We start from the raw sequence: 14,443 nt of genomic DNA on the forward strand, positions 1-14,443 counted from the left end.
TTGTGGGTTTAATTGTTTGGCATTTCTTTTTGTAAACTCAGTTAAGAGAGAAACAGAATTAACATTTCAGGTCGATGACTTTCGTCCACAGATGCTGCCTGACCTGCTGAGTATTCCAGCATTTTCTGTTTTTATTGCCCATTGATCAGTCCATTTTAAAACTATACACTAAAGGCTAGAAAGTAGTTTTTTCGTGATAGCGGTATTTTTTTCGTCATTTTTCGCCCAAAATACCACTAATTACACCGCCATTTTTTTTTTTTTTTAAAGGCCTAGGTTTTGTTAGAAAATGCGGCCAGCGGTAAAAATCGGCGTTGCACGAGGATTTACGGCGGAAACCGCGGTCCTTGCCAACTTTAGTCCGAGGTCGATTACCACTGTTTGGGAGGGGGGGTACACAGAAAAAAAAAATTGCAAAAAACAAAAAATTAAAAATCACAAAACATTCACACAACACTTAACTATTAAATCCCTGAAAAAGAATTTAAAAATAAAAACTTTAACTTACCTTTTTTGCAGGTCTTCATACGTACCGCTGTTCTTGGGACTGCAATGCAGGTTTTTCGCGTGCATTTTTTTTCGCCCAGAATACTAAGGCAAAAGTGCTATTTCCAGTCTTGCACGCCAGCGGTCCGCTTTTCAGTAGTATTTAAAAAACGGCGGTGTAAGACGTCGGCGAAACTAGCGGATCACTGTTTTTCGACAAAAACTGAGAAATATCACCGTAAAAACGAGCGCAAGGTTGGTGATTTTCCAGCCCATAACGTTACATTTTCTAGAGCAGGGAAAAATCAACCAGAACAAGCAGAAAATGTGAGAAATGCAGTTCTGACCTGTGGGGATGGATGGTAGTGTGAACTAGCATAGAGGACAATCCTCTTCACAACCATCTCATTCAAAATCACCGCAACCTCACCAGACATCAAACAGGGGATCGCCGCTTTCCTACAAATTTATGCCTGGACGTTGGTTGCCTTTACCTTCACTTTGCCTGCCATGACTTAGCCTTGGCAAATGCTACCAGAATTCGGAAGCCTTTTGAGGCTCTCTCAATGGTTTCAGAATTTTTGTCCCCCTTTTATGACACATATTGAAAATTATTCCATCCCTTTATTTTTAGCTTTTGCATTGTTCCTTTCCTACCACTCATGCTTTTGATCCATCCAAACCAACATCTTATATTAATGAGTTGAGAGGTCAATTGCTGTAATCAGCACCCTGCTATTCCAATCTGTCTAAAGCCTGCCATAGCCATTCTCGCAGTCGTACCAAATGAACAAAATCTGGGCTATGTCCTCCACTGCCTTTTATATCGTTATGCATGTCAAAAGGCGGCTTTGGGTCAGGAAATGATGTACAACTGTGAGATGTTTTCATTTGCGTCACATAGGCTGCACTGGTTTGACGCATGAAAAATATTTCATTAAAATTTAAGTGAAACTCAAAGTTTTTGGCAAGGTACAGATTCACTTTCATAGAATCATAGAATGGTTACAGCACAGAAGACGACAATTCGGCCCGCCGAGCCCATGCCAGCTCTCTGCAAGAGCACTTCAGCCAGTCCCATTTCCCTGCCCTTTCCTTGTAGCCCTGCAAATTTTTTTCTTTCAGATACTTATCCAACTCCCTTTTGAAAGCAGTGATTGAGTCTGTCTCTACCACTCTTTCAGGCAGTGTATTCCAGATCATAACCACTCGCTGCGTGAAAATGTTTTTTCTCGTGTCGCTTTTGGTTATTTTGACAATTTTGAAATCTGTATCCCTGGTTCTCGATCCTTTGCCAATGAGAACAGTTTCTCTCTATCTACTCTGTCCAGACCCCTCATGATTTTGGACATCTCTGTCAAATCCCATCTCAATCTTATCTGATCCAAGGACAACAACCCCAGATTCTCCAATCTATCTTTGTAAGAGTGTAAGTTTTATTGAGTTTTCTTCAACATTCAAAATTGGTAGTGTGCTTAAAGTCAGCAGTACACAACTAACTTTGAATGTTTTATGTTATAGCCCATATATGTATAAAGAATGGTGACACTTCCAAATTTAAATGTCTTTTTTTAAAAACATCAAATCATCTACATGTGCATTGTATGATTAATATTCCTCACATGAGCTGGAGTGAGCAAGCACAATGAATCATCGCAGATTCCAAACAGACAGACAGAGTCAGAATTTAATTATTCAAATCTTTAATTAGCCGGTGTACATCTAACTTCTTGGCACTGTATAAAATAACAGCAACACCCATTGTTAGACTTAAGCAGCGCAGATATCCAGCTTTTAAAATCAAAATTTTTTTTTAAACAGCAATAGCATAACAGTACAATTTCAAATGAGCAGCAAGCAACCAGTTTGCAAATGCAATATGTTTGTACAACATTATTGTATTTTTAACAAAATGTTTTATTTCTTAATCCTTTATTTATATACCTTTATCACTCATAAAATTGAAAAGTAAAGACAACACTACACAGTTGTATATATTACACCGTACGCCTTAAATTGAACTTTCTGATATTCACACACTATTGAGATCAGTTTGTACGAGTCCAGTTTTAACTAATTCTAATTCTCTTCTACCTGGTCTTGAGATATAGGTGGTGAAATTGGGCTCGGCAGCGCTGTTTTTTGCACGCTACAAAGGCCTTTCAGGTTCCAAAATGGAATCCACGGTGCACATGCATACTTCCGGCGCAAAGTACGCCGGACACCATATTGATAAAGGGGTTAGCATGCATAAACACCCAAGGTCCGCCGGAATCATGGAGAGCAGACAAATCATGACGTCACTGACGCCAGCACTGCCATTTTGTACCTCCATGCTCCAGCCTACTCTTACACTCACACAGCTGAACACGTTAAGCAGCATGAATGATTCCCCCACCAGCGCTATTTAAAGGGATCATCAACTACTTGTAAGTTAGTTGCTGGTTTATTTCTTTTGGCTGTTGCAGCAATTCTGCATGTTTTGGGTGCTTTCTGTAGTTGGTTCAAATTTCAAAAGTCTACACGGACTGGTGCAACACATGAAGTACATCCAGGTCTTTGGGGATATACTCCTGGCATTAACCTCCTCAGTTAACTGTTCCCAATGATTTCCCACCATGTTTCTGTTGGGCCTCCTGTCCCCGAGGATACAGAACATCTCTCGTTGTTTCCACCTCCTCTACCAAGGCCTCCAGTGCAGCGTCCAAAAACCTGGAGGCTCTCTCTCTCCCATGGTCAGCCATTCTTCTCTCTTTCCTAGTTCATATTCAGTCTCCCAGAACCTGCTCCAGTCACAATGCATCTCCCCTTTAACAGGCACAGGCTAATTTTAAGTAGTGCAAGTTAGTAACATTGGGCCCAAAATTGGCCAGGAGTTGCTCCGTTTTTTTTTTGAGCAGCTTGATTTTTCCAGAGTATCTTAAAAATCCCCATTTTGCACATTCAATTTGCACCAGTGTAAGTTAGTTAGGATTTTTTTTTTTTAGTTTAGTTTAGTTTTTTTCAAAAGGGGGCGTTACCAGCCGCCTACGCCTGTTTTGGCCATTTAAGCCACTTTGGACAACTAATAATTGCTCTAAACTAACTTAGGCCAGTGTACGTGGCCACTTGTGGCCACCCAGAAAACTCTTGCGGAGAGTTAAGAAATCAGCGCAGGTAGCCAGAGATAGGGGCAGGAAGGGAAACGGAGAGGACCTTACAAAGCACTAAACAAAGCACAACAACATTCAAGAAGCATAAAGACCATCAAGAAGAAATAAAAAAATAAAACTTAAGTCCTACCTTCCAAACTAGGGCCCGGGAAGTCAGCAGGCCGGCCGGTGCGAGGGGCTACTGAGCGGGGGATAAGTGTGGGCGGGACGACCGGGTGGGAGAGAACAGGTAACCGACTCTCTCTTTGACTGACTCTCTGACTCTTCCAGCGATCTGACACTCTCTCTCTCTCTATTCCAGCAGCCAGCCCGGCGCGTGTCGTGAGGCCACTCGGCCGGGGATAGGGGCAGGATGCATTGGGTCCCATGCTGCAGCACGGCTGGGGGCAGGAGCTACTGCGCATGAGCGAAACCTCCAGTGCACATGTGTTGAGCTGCCGGCACTGTTTTTCACGCAGGGCCCTAGCTCCACCCCATTAATGGGCAGACCATGCTGTGCCAAGCCATGGGAAAGGCCACAGAGCGGCCAGAATCCGGAGAGATCTTTTCGGCGCCGTTTTCACCCATGGAAGTCGGCGCATCTCCGGTGAGTGCACTGAAAAAACGGGTAGGCCAAATTTGGGCCCAATATTGGGCCCCTGCTGAGGAATGCAGCCAATGAACAGCACAGGTAGCTCTGGCTGCACACAGAAATCATTATAATTAACAGACAACACGAAGTTGCCGTGCTGCCTGCATTCCACTTCATGGGCAAATGTTAATCATGCATCATGATCTTTGCGCCCATTTTTGGGGGCTAACCAATTTTAACCACCATACTTTGGTGGGTAAAGGAGGAAAAATAACATTTTTGCTAGTTCTGAATAGTTGTTTTTATCTGTTCCACACAGAAAGTACTATAATGGAAGCAAAGGAAGAATGCTTGATTTCCACAGAATCGTAAGAAAGTTAAAAATTGGAAAGGAGGGAGGGACAAATATACTTACAACCTGTTTGTAGTGACTAAATAGCATAAATATAATTTATTTGTGCAAAACTCAGTAAGTAAAACACTGGAAAGTTCTCATCCTAGGCTACAGCTGAGAAACAGTACAGATTTGCAGAATAGGTAAACTGAAAATGCTGAATCCAAAACTTCCCCACTCACCATCGCCAAAAGCACCATGTGTGACCAGATTGTAAACTACAATGTTACAACATTTCTGTTTTCTACCACATTCAGTTATGGTCATCACACCACAAAAATATTGTTTTCGAAAGTGCATTAAAAGGAGCAACAAGGCTGATCCCTTAGAATCACAGAATGGTTACAGCACAGAAGGAAGCCATTCGGCCCATCGAGCCTGTCCCAGCTTCTCTGGTCTATCCATGTAACTGAAGTCTCTCATCCCTGGAACCATTCTTGTAAATCTTTTCTGTACCCTCTCTAAGGCCTTCACGTCCTTCCTAAAGTATTGCGTTTCTGCGGCCGCAACCGAGACTCCAGGATGGTATGTTGCCTCCCTGGTGCAAGGGTCAAGGATGTCTCGGAGCGGGTGCAGAACATTCTGAAATGGGAGGGAGAACAGCCAGTTGTCGTGGTGCACATTGGTACCAACGACATAGGCAAAAAAAGGGATGAGGTCCTACGAAACAAATTTAAGGAGCTAGGAGCTAAATTAAAAAGTAGGACCTCAAAAGTAGTAATCTCGGGATTGCTACCAGTGCCACGTGATAGTCAGAGTAGGAATCGCAGGATAGCGCAGATGAATACGTGGCTTGAGCAGTGGTGCAGCAGGGAGGGATTCAAATTCCTGGGGCATTGGGACCGGTTCTGGGGGAGGTGGGACCAGTACAAACCGGACGGTCTGCACCTGGGCAGGACTGGAACCAATGTCCTAGGGGGAGTGTTTGCTAGTGCTGTTGGGGAGGATTTAAACTAATATGGCAGGGGGATGGGAACCAATGCAGGGAGACAGAGGGAAACAAAAAGGAGACAAAAGCAAAAGACAGAAAGGAGATGAGGAAAAGTGGAGGGCAGAGAAATCCAAGGCAAAAAACAAAAAGGGCCACTGTACAGCAAAATTCTAAAAGGACAAAGGGTGTTAATAAAACAAGCCTGAAGGCTTTGTGTCTTAATGCAAGGAGTATCCGCAATAAGGTGGATGAATTAATTGTGCAAATAGATGTTAACAAATATGATGTGATTGGGATTACGGAGACGTGGCTCCAGGATGATCAGGGCTGGGAACTCAACATTCAGGGGTATTCAACATTCAGGAAGGATAGAATAAAAGGAAAAAGAGGTGGGGTAGCATTGCTGGTTAAAGAGGAGATTAATGCAATAGTTAGGAAAGACATTAGCTTGGATGATGTGGAATCTATATGGGTAGAGCTGCAGAACACCAAAGGGCAAAAAACGTTAGTAGGAGTTGTGTACAGACCTCCAAACAGTAATAGGGATGTTGGGGAGGGCATCAAACAGGAAATTAGGGGTGCATGCAATAAAGGTGTAGCAGTTATAATGGGTGACTTTAATATGCACATAGATTGGGCTAGCCAAACTGGAAGCAATACGGTGGAGGAGGATTTCCTGGAGTGCATAAGGGATGGTTTTCTAGACCAATATGTTGAGGAACCAACTAGGGGGGAGGCCATCTTAGACTGGGTGTTGTGTAATGAGAGAGGATTAATTAGCAATCTCATTGTGCGAGGCCCCTTGGGGAAGAGTGACCATAATATGGTGGAATTCTGCATTAGGATGGAGAATGAAACAGTAATTTCAGAGACCATGGTCCAGAACTTAAAGAAGGGTAACTTTGAAGGTATGAGGCGTGAATTGGCTAGGATAGATTGGCGAATGATACTTAGGGGGTTGACTGTGGATGGGCAATGGCAGACATTTAGAGACCGCATGGATGAAGTACAACAATTGTACATTCCTGTCTGGCGTAAAAATAAAAAGGGGAAGGTGGCTCAACCGTGGCTATCTAGGGAAATCAGGGATAGTATTAAAGCCAAGGAAGTGGCATACAAATTGGCCAGAAATAGCAGCGAACCTGGGGACTGGGAGAAATTTAGAACTCAGCAGAGGAGGACAAAGGGTTTGATTAGGACAGGGAAAATGGAGTACGAGAAGAAGCTTGCAGGGAACATTAAGGCGGATTGCAAAAGTTTCTATAGGTATGTAAAGAGAAAAAGGTTGGTGAAGACAAACGTAGGTCCCCTGCAGTCAGAATCAGGGGAAGTCATAACGGGGAACAAAGAAATGGCGGACCAATTGAACAAGTACTTTGGTTCGGTATTCACTAAGGAGGATACAAACAACCTTCCGGATATAAAAGGGGTCAGAGGGTCTAGTAAGGAGGGGGAACTGAGGGAAATCTTTATTAGTCGGGAAATTGTGTTGGGGAAATTGATGGGATTGAAGGCCGATAAATCCCCAGGGCCTGATGGACTGCATCCTAGAGTACTTAAGGAGGTGGCCTTGGAAATAGCGGATGCATTGACAGTCATTTTCCAACATTCCATTGACTCTGGATCAGTTCCTATGGAGTGGAGGGTAGCCAATGTAACCCCACTTTTTAAAAAAGGAGGGAGAGAGAAAACAGGGAATTATAGACCGGTCAGCCTGACCTCAGTAGTGGGTAAAATGATGGAATCAATTATTAAGGATGTCATAGCAGTGCATCTGGAAAATGGTAACATGATAGGTCCAAGTCAGCATGGATTTGTGAAAGGGAAATCATGCTTGACAAATCTTCTGGAATTTTTTGAGGATGTTTCCAGTAAAGTGGACAAAGGAGAACCAGTTGATGTGGTATATTTGGACTTTCAGAAGGCTTTCGACAAGGTCCCACACAAGAGATTAATGTGCAAAGTTAAAGCACATGGGATTGGGGGTAGTGTGCTGACGTGGATTGAGAACTGGTTGTCAGACAGGAAGCAAAGAGTAGGAGTAAACGGGTACTTTTCAGAATGGCAGGCAGTGACTAGTGGAGTGCCGCAAGGTTCTGTGCTGGGGCCCCAGCTGTTTACATTGTACATTAATGATTTAGACGAGGGGATTAAATGCAGTATCTCCAAATTTGCGGATGATACTAAGTTGGGTGGCAGTGTGAGCTGCGAGGAGGATGCTATTAGGCTGCAGAGTGACTTGGATAGGTTAGGTGAGTGGGCAAATGCATGGCAGATGAAGTATAATGTGGATAAATGTGAGGTTATCCACTTTGGTGGTAAAAACAGAGAGACAGACTATTATCTGAATGGTGACAGATTAGGAAAAGGGAAGGTGTAACGAGACCTGGGTGTCATGGTACATCAGTCATTGAAGGTTGGCATGCAGGTACAGCAGGCGGTTAAGAAAGCAAATGGCATGTTGGCCTTCATAGCGAGGGGATTTGAATACAGGGGCAGGGAGGTGTTGCTACAGTTGTACAGGGCCTTGGTGAGGCCACACCTGGAGTATTGTGTACAGTTTTGGTCTCCTAACTTGAGGAAGGACATTCTTGCTATTGAGGGAGTGCAGCGAAGGTTCACCAGACTGATTCCCGGGATGGCGGGACTGACCTATCAAGAAAGATTGGATCAACTGGGCTTGTATTCACTGGAGTTCAGAAGAATGAGAGGGGACCTCATAGAAATGTTTAAAATTCTGACGGGTTTAGACAGGTTAGATGCAGAAAGAATGTTCCCAATGTTGGGGAAGTCCAGAACCAGGGGTCACAGTCTGAGGATAAGGGGTAAGCCATTTAGGACCGAGATGAGGAGAAACTTCTTCACCCAGAGAGTGGTGAACCTGTGGAATTCTCTACCACAGAAAGTAGTTGAGGCCAATTCACTAAATATATTCAAAAGGGAGTTAGATGAAGTCCTTACTACTCGGGGGATCAAAGGTTATGGCGAGAAAGCAGGAAGGGGGTACTGAAGTTTCATGTTCAGCCATGAACTCATTGAATGGCGGTGCAGGCTAGAAGGGCTGAATGGCCTGCTCCTGCACCTATTTTCTATGTTTCTATGTAAAGTGCAGTGCCCAGAATTGGACACAATACTCCAGTTGAGGTAGAACCTGTGTTCTATAAAAGTTCATCATAACTTTGCTTTTGTACTCTTTTCATGAAACTCAGGATCCCCTATGCTTTTTAAACCGCTTTCTCAACCTGTCCTGCCACCTTCAACGATTTGTGCACATATACCCCCAGGCCCCTTTGTTCCTGCACCCCCTTTATAACTGTATCCTTTAGTTTATATTGCCTTTCCTCGTTCTTCCCATCAAAATATATCATTTTGCACTTCTCTGCATTAAATTTCATCTGTCACGTGTTCGCCCATTCGACCAGCCTGTCTGTGTCTTCTTGAAATCGTTCACTATTCTCCTCATGGTTCACTATACTTCCAAGTTTTGTGTCATCTGCAAATGTTGAAATTCTGCTCTGTACACCCAAGTCTTTAAAATATATCAAGAAAAGCAGTGGTCCTAGCATCGACCCCTGGGGAATACCACTGTATACCATGCTCCAGTCCGAAAAATAGCCATTCACCACTACTGTAGCATTAGAAAGGAGAAACAAATGATTGGAGAGACGGATAGTACTAAAGCAAGAAATAGTAAGGTATTTGGTGTGGTCAGACTGAGAGAGAACACGGGATGATCCAAGATAGTTTTACAGTTTATATATGTGAACGCACGAAGCATAGTAAACAAGGTTGGTGAGCTGCAGGTGCAAATAGCCACATGGGATTATGATGTTGTGGCAATAAGTGAGACCTAGCTCAAAAAAGGGCAGGATTGGGTATTAAATATTCCTGGATATAGGGTGTTCAGGAAAGATAGAAAGTGGTGTGGAGAATGTTACAATGATGGACAGAGAGGATTTGGTTAGAGTTAAGAAATAATAGATGTGCCATTACACGACTAGATGTGTTCTATAGGACACCAACTAGTGGGAAAAATATGGAAGAGCAAATTTGCAGAGAAATTATAGAGGGATGCAAGAACTATAGAGGAGTCATAATGGGGGGACTTCAGCTATCCTAATATAGACTGGGATAGTAATAGTGTAAAGGGCAGAGAGGGGGAAGAATTTCAAAAGTGTGTTCAGGAGAACTTTCTTGATCAGTATGTTTCTGGCCCAATGATGAAGGAGGCATTGCTGGGTCTGGTTCTGGGGAATGAGGTACGTCATGTGGAGCAAGTGTCAGTATGTGAACATTTAGGGAACAGTGATAAGGTTTAGATTAGCTATGGAAAAGGACAGGGAGCAATCTAGACTAAAATACTTAATTAGAGGAAGGCAAATTTCAGTGGGATGAGAACGGATCTGGCACGGGTAATTTGGAATCAAAGATTGGCAGGTAAAACTGAAGTGGTGCAATGGGCTGCCTTTAGAGAGGAAATAGTTCGGGTACAGTCGAGGTAACATTCTCACTGGGGGGAAAGGTGGGGCAACTAAAATTAGAGCTTCCTGGATGACGAAAGAGATCGAAAGTAAGATGAAGCAGAAAAAGAGCATGTATGATGACGTCAGGTCGAGAATACACCTGAGAATCAGGCGAAATATAGAAAGTTCAGAGGAAACGTTCATAGAGAGTATGAGAATAGAATGGCAACTAATATAAAAGGTAATCCAAAAGTCTTCTATAGGTATAGAGGGCTCAAAATTGGCCCACCTCTTTTTTCGGCGCATGCACCCGAGATGCGCCGCTTTTCTGCGTTGAAAAGTGCTCTGAAAATAAATTGGTCCCCACTTTGGCCGCTGTCCGGCCTCTCTCGGGTCTTCGCACAGCGTGGCCAGTTGGGTCAGGGGCGGTGCCAGTGTCCCGCGCTGAAAACAGTGGCGGAACGTCTGCACATGCACGTTGGAGTGTGCGCGCATGCACAGTAGCTCCTGCCCCCAGCCTCTCAGTGTGCGTGCTGCAGCGTGGGACCCAATCATCATCATACCGGCTGCTGGTGCGTCCCGCCATATCCCAGGCAGAATAGCCTACCACACAGGCCGACCCGCTGCCTTCCCGGGCTGAAGATGAGGGTAGGGTAGGACTTACTTCTATTTTTTATTTGGATATTTTGAAAAAATTATGTAAATATGTTTTGTCTCTTGTGAATAGTGGTGACCATTTGTCAAGCCTATTTACCTGGTGCTATTGTGAAAGAAGAACATAAGTGACAGAGGAACACTGAGAGAATATCTTATTTATTTATTTATTTAGATAATATGGACTCAATTTTGGCCCAGTATAATCATTGCAAACAAATAGTTGTTTAAATTAGTTGTGAGATTAGGGCAATTTAATTCAACTATCTTTTACTTCTTTTATTTTTGTAGTTTAAGCTTCCATGAATGCTACTGTTGTATAGTAAATTAACTTGGTGAAGTTTGTCATATGATGTCCTGTATAGCTGTTTGATCCTATTCACATTCTTTAGTCAAGTCATTAAGTTCTGCTGGCCTCCGATGTACCTACCGGCGCTGATTTCTTAACTCTCCGCAAGGGTTTTCACAAGCGGCCTAAGTTAGTTTGGAGTAACTATTAGCTGGCCAAAGTGGCCAAAACAGGCGTAGGTGACTGTAAATGCCTGCTTTTGAAAAAAAAACTAAACTAAAAAAATCCTAACTAACTCACTTACAATGGCGCAAAGTGAATGTGCAAAATGGGGATTTTTAAGATACTCCAGAAAAATCAAGTTGCCCCCAAAAAAACGGAGCAACTCCTGGCCAATTTTGAGCCCATAGATACTGAATGGTATAAGAATTGATAAAGACGAGGTACTAGAAAGGGTGGCTGTACTTAAAATAGATAAGTCACAAAGAACGGATGGGATGCATCCTAGGACGCTGAGGAAAATGAAGGAAAATATCGCAGAGCTACTGGCAATAATCTTCCAATCCTCCTTAGAAGCAGGGGTGGTGCCAGAGGATTGGAGATTTGCAAATGTTACACCCTTATTCAAAAATGGGTGTACAGATAAACCCAGTAATTAAAGGCCAGTCAGTTTAACCTCGGTAGTGGGGAAGCTTTGAGAGACAATAATCAGGGACAAAATTAACAGTCACTTGGGCAAGTGTGGATTATTTAAGGAAAGCCAGCACGGATTTGTTAAAGACAAATCGTGTTTAACCAACTTGAGCGAGTTTTTTGATGAGGTATCAAAGAGGGTTGATGAGGGCAATGTGGTTGACATTGTGTACATGGATTTACAAAAGGCTTTCGACAAAGTGCCAGCAAAGTTGAAGCCCATGGAATAAAAGGGACAGTGGCAGCATGGATAAGAGATTGGCGAAGTGACAGGAAACAGAGAGAAACGCTGGCTTTCCTTAATTAATCCATACTTGTCCAAGTGACTGTTAATTAGAATAAAGGGAACCGCTATACGAGGAAAGATGAAACAAATGTTAAAGATTAGGCAAATCCGAATTATTAATTTAAAGTAAGTAATGAAATTAGGGCCAGGGAATGTAAAAGAAAATTCATGGAGTAAATGTCAGACACCAAGAAAACCATTTAAAAATGTTTTTTTATAAAATGTTATAAATGTTTGAAATAATCTACTGAGCTGCTGAGGGGAAAGATATTGGGGTTATTTAAGATACAGGTTGAATCTCCCTTATCTGGAACCCTCAGGACCTGGCCTGTTCTGGATGAGGGATTTTCCCGGAGGGGTGGTTAAATTGGATGGTACAGGTACTGAGCAAGGGGATATCAGGGTTGGCTGGCTTGGGGCTCGGAGTGCAGCAGAGAGATTATTGGCGGGGGGCGGGGGGGTTGGTGGATCGTGGGGTCAGGCCAGCGATTGCGGGAATCGGCAGCAAGGAAGGACTGCAATTTGTTCATGTCGGAGTTCTGTGCATGTGCTATCCCGGTGGCCGGGAATAGTTCTGGATGAGGGGTGGTTCCGGATCAGGGAGTTCGGGATAAGGGAAATTCAACCTGTAACAGCAACTTTCATTTATATAGCGCCTTTATGCAGAAGAAAATATCCCATGGCACTTCACAGAGGTGCAAGAAAAAAAAAACACCAAGCCAAAGAAGGATCAATTAGGAGGGGTGATCAAAAGCTTGGTCATGAGATGGGTTTTTAAAGAATCTGTTAAGGGACTAAACAGAAAATAGGTGCAGGAGTAGGCCATTCGGCCCTTCGAGCCTGCACCACCATTCAATAAGATCATGGCTGATCATTCCCTCAGTACCCCTTTCCTGCTTTCTCTCCATACCCCTTGATCCCCTTCGCCGTAAGGGTCATATCTAACTCCCTCTTGAATATATCCAATGAACTGGCATCAACAACTCTCTGCGGCAGGGAATTCCATAGGTTAACAACTCTGAGTGAAGAAGTTTCTCCTCATCTCAGTTCTAAATGGCCTACCCCTTATCCTAAGACTATGTCCCCTGGTTCTGGACTTCCCCAACATCGGGAACATTCTTCCCGCATCTAACCTGTCCAGTCCCGTCAGAATCTTATACATTTCTATGAGATCCCCTCTCATCCTTCTAAACTCCAGTGAATAAAGGCCCAGTTGATCCAGTCTCTCCTCATATGACAGTCCAGCCATCCCTGGAATCAATCTGGTGAACCTTCGCTGCACTCCCTCAATAGCAAAAACGTCCTTCCTCAGATTAGGAGACCAAAACTGTACACAATAGTCCGGGTGAGGCCTCACTAAGGCCCTGTACCACTGCAGTAAGACCTCCCTGCTCCTATACTCAAATCCCCTAGCTATGAAGGCCAACATACCATTTGCCTTCTTCACCGCCTGCTGTACCTGCATGCCCACTTTCAGTGACTGATGAACCATGACATTCAGGTCTCGTTGCATCTCCCCTTTTCCTAATCTGCCGCCATCCAGATAATATTCTGCCTTCGTGTTTTTGCCTCCAAAATGGATAACCTCACATTTTTCCACATTATATTGCATTTGCCATGCATTTGTCCACTCACCTAACCTGTCCAAGTCACCCTGCGGCCTTAGCGTCCTCCTCACAGCTCACACCGCCTCCCAGTTTAGTGTCATCAGCAAACTTGGAGATATTACATTCAATTCCTTCATCGAAATCATAATCGAAGGGATGGGAAGGTGAGCCTGAAGGGTTTAGGGAGGGAATTATGGAGCATGGGACCCTAGGTGGTTGAAATCATGCCTACCAATGGTCAGGTGACTGGGGCAGGGAACAGATGCACAACAAGCCAGAGTCGGAGGAACAGAGTTCAGGGAAGGGCAGGGGTAGTTTATCAAGATAGGGAGATGTAAAGCCATGAAGGGATTTCAACACAAGGATAAGAACTTTAACTTTAAGGTGTTGGAGGCCAAGAGTCAAAGGTAAGCAAGCAGAGGGGTGATAGGTGAACAGGACTTTGTTTGGAAGAACTGACATTTACAGAGGGTGAAGGATGGTAGTTAATTTACATATGTTGAGCTAGAGTTTCCCTAACCTGTTTTTCTGGCGCACTCACCCGAGGTGCGCCATTTTTGTCCGCCTCCAAGCGCACCGAAAAAAAGATGTCCATATTCTGGCCGCTCCCCAGTCTCTCATCGGTCATGGCACAGCTGGCCCAATGGTTTGGGGGCGGAGCCAGGTCCCGACAGGCCGTTTCAAGCATAACACGTAAAAAAAGAACTCAAAGAAACAGAAGTATTAACTTGTCAAATTAGAAGTGAATAAGGTGTGACAGTATTAGGTAAAAAAAATACCTTGCAAACAGCATACAATTGCTAAATAAGGATGTTCTAATGCATATAAGCTAACAAGAGATCTATTGTAAACAATCCTCCATAAATCATAGATCACTATGAAATTACCAGGTTAATAACACACTGACATCCCAAACT

At 43.6% G+C, this 14,443-nt stretch overlaps 1 protein-coding gene across 2 annotated transcripts in view; it reads right to left on the reverse strand.

Moving 5' to 3' along the window:
• The window catches only part of cdkal1 (CDK5 regulatory subunit associated protein 1-like 1), a 1,217,472-nt gene that overhangs the window by 822,829 nt on the left and 380,200 nt on the right, over window positions 1-14,443 (reverse strand). The gene's annotated exons all lie outside the window — the stretch shown is intronic.

The sequence above is a fragment of the Pristiophorus japonicus genome, chromosome 5 (assembly GCF_044704955.1).
Source record: "Pristiophorus japonicus isolate sPriJap1 chromosome 5, sPriJap1.hap1, whole genome shotgun sequence".
Taxonomy (NCBI): Eukaryota; Metazoa; Chordata; class Chondrichthyes; family Pristiophoridae; genus Pristiophorus; species Pristiophorus japonicus.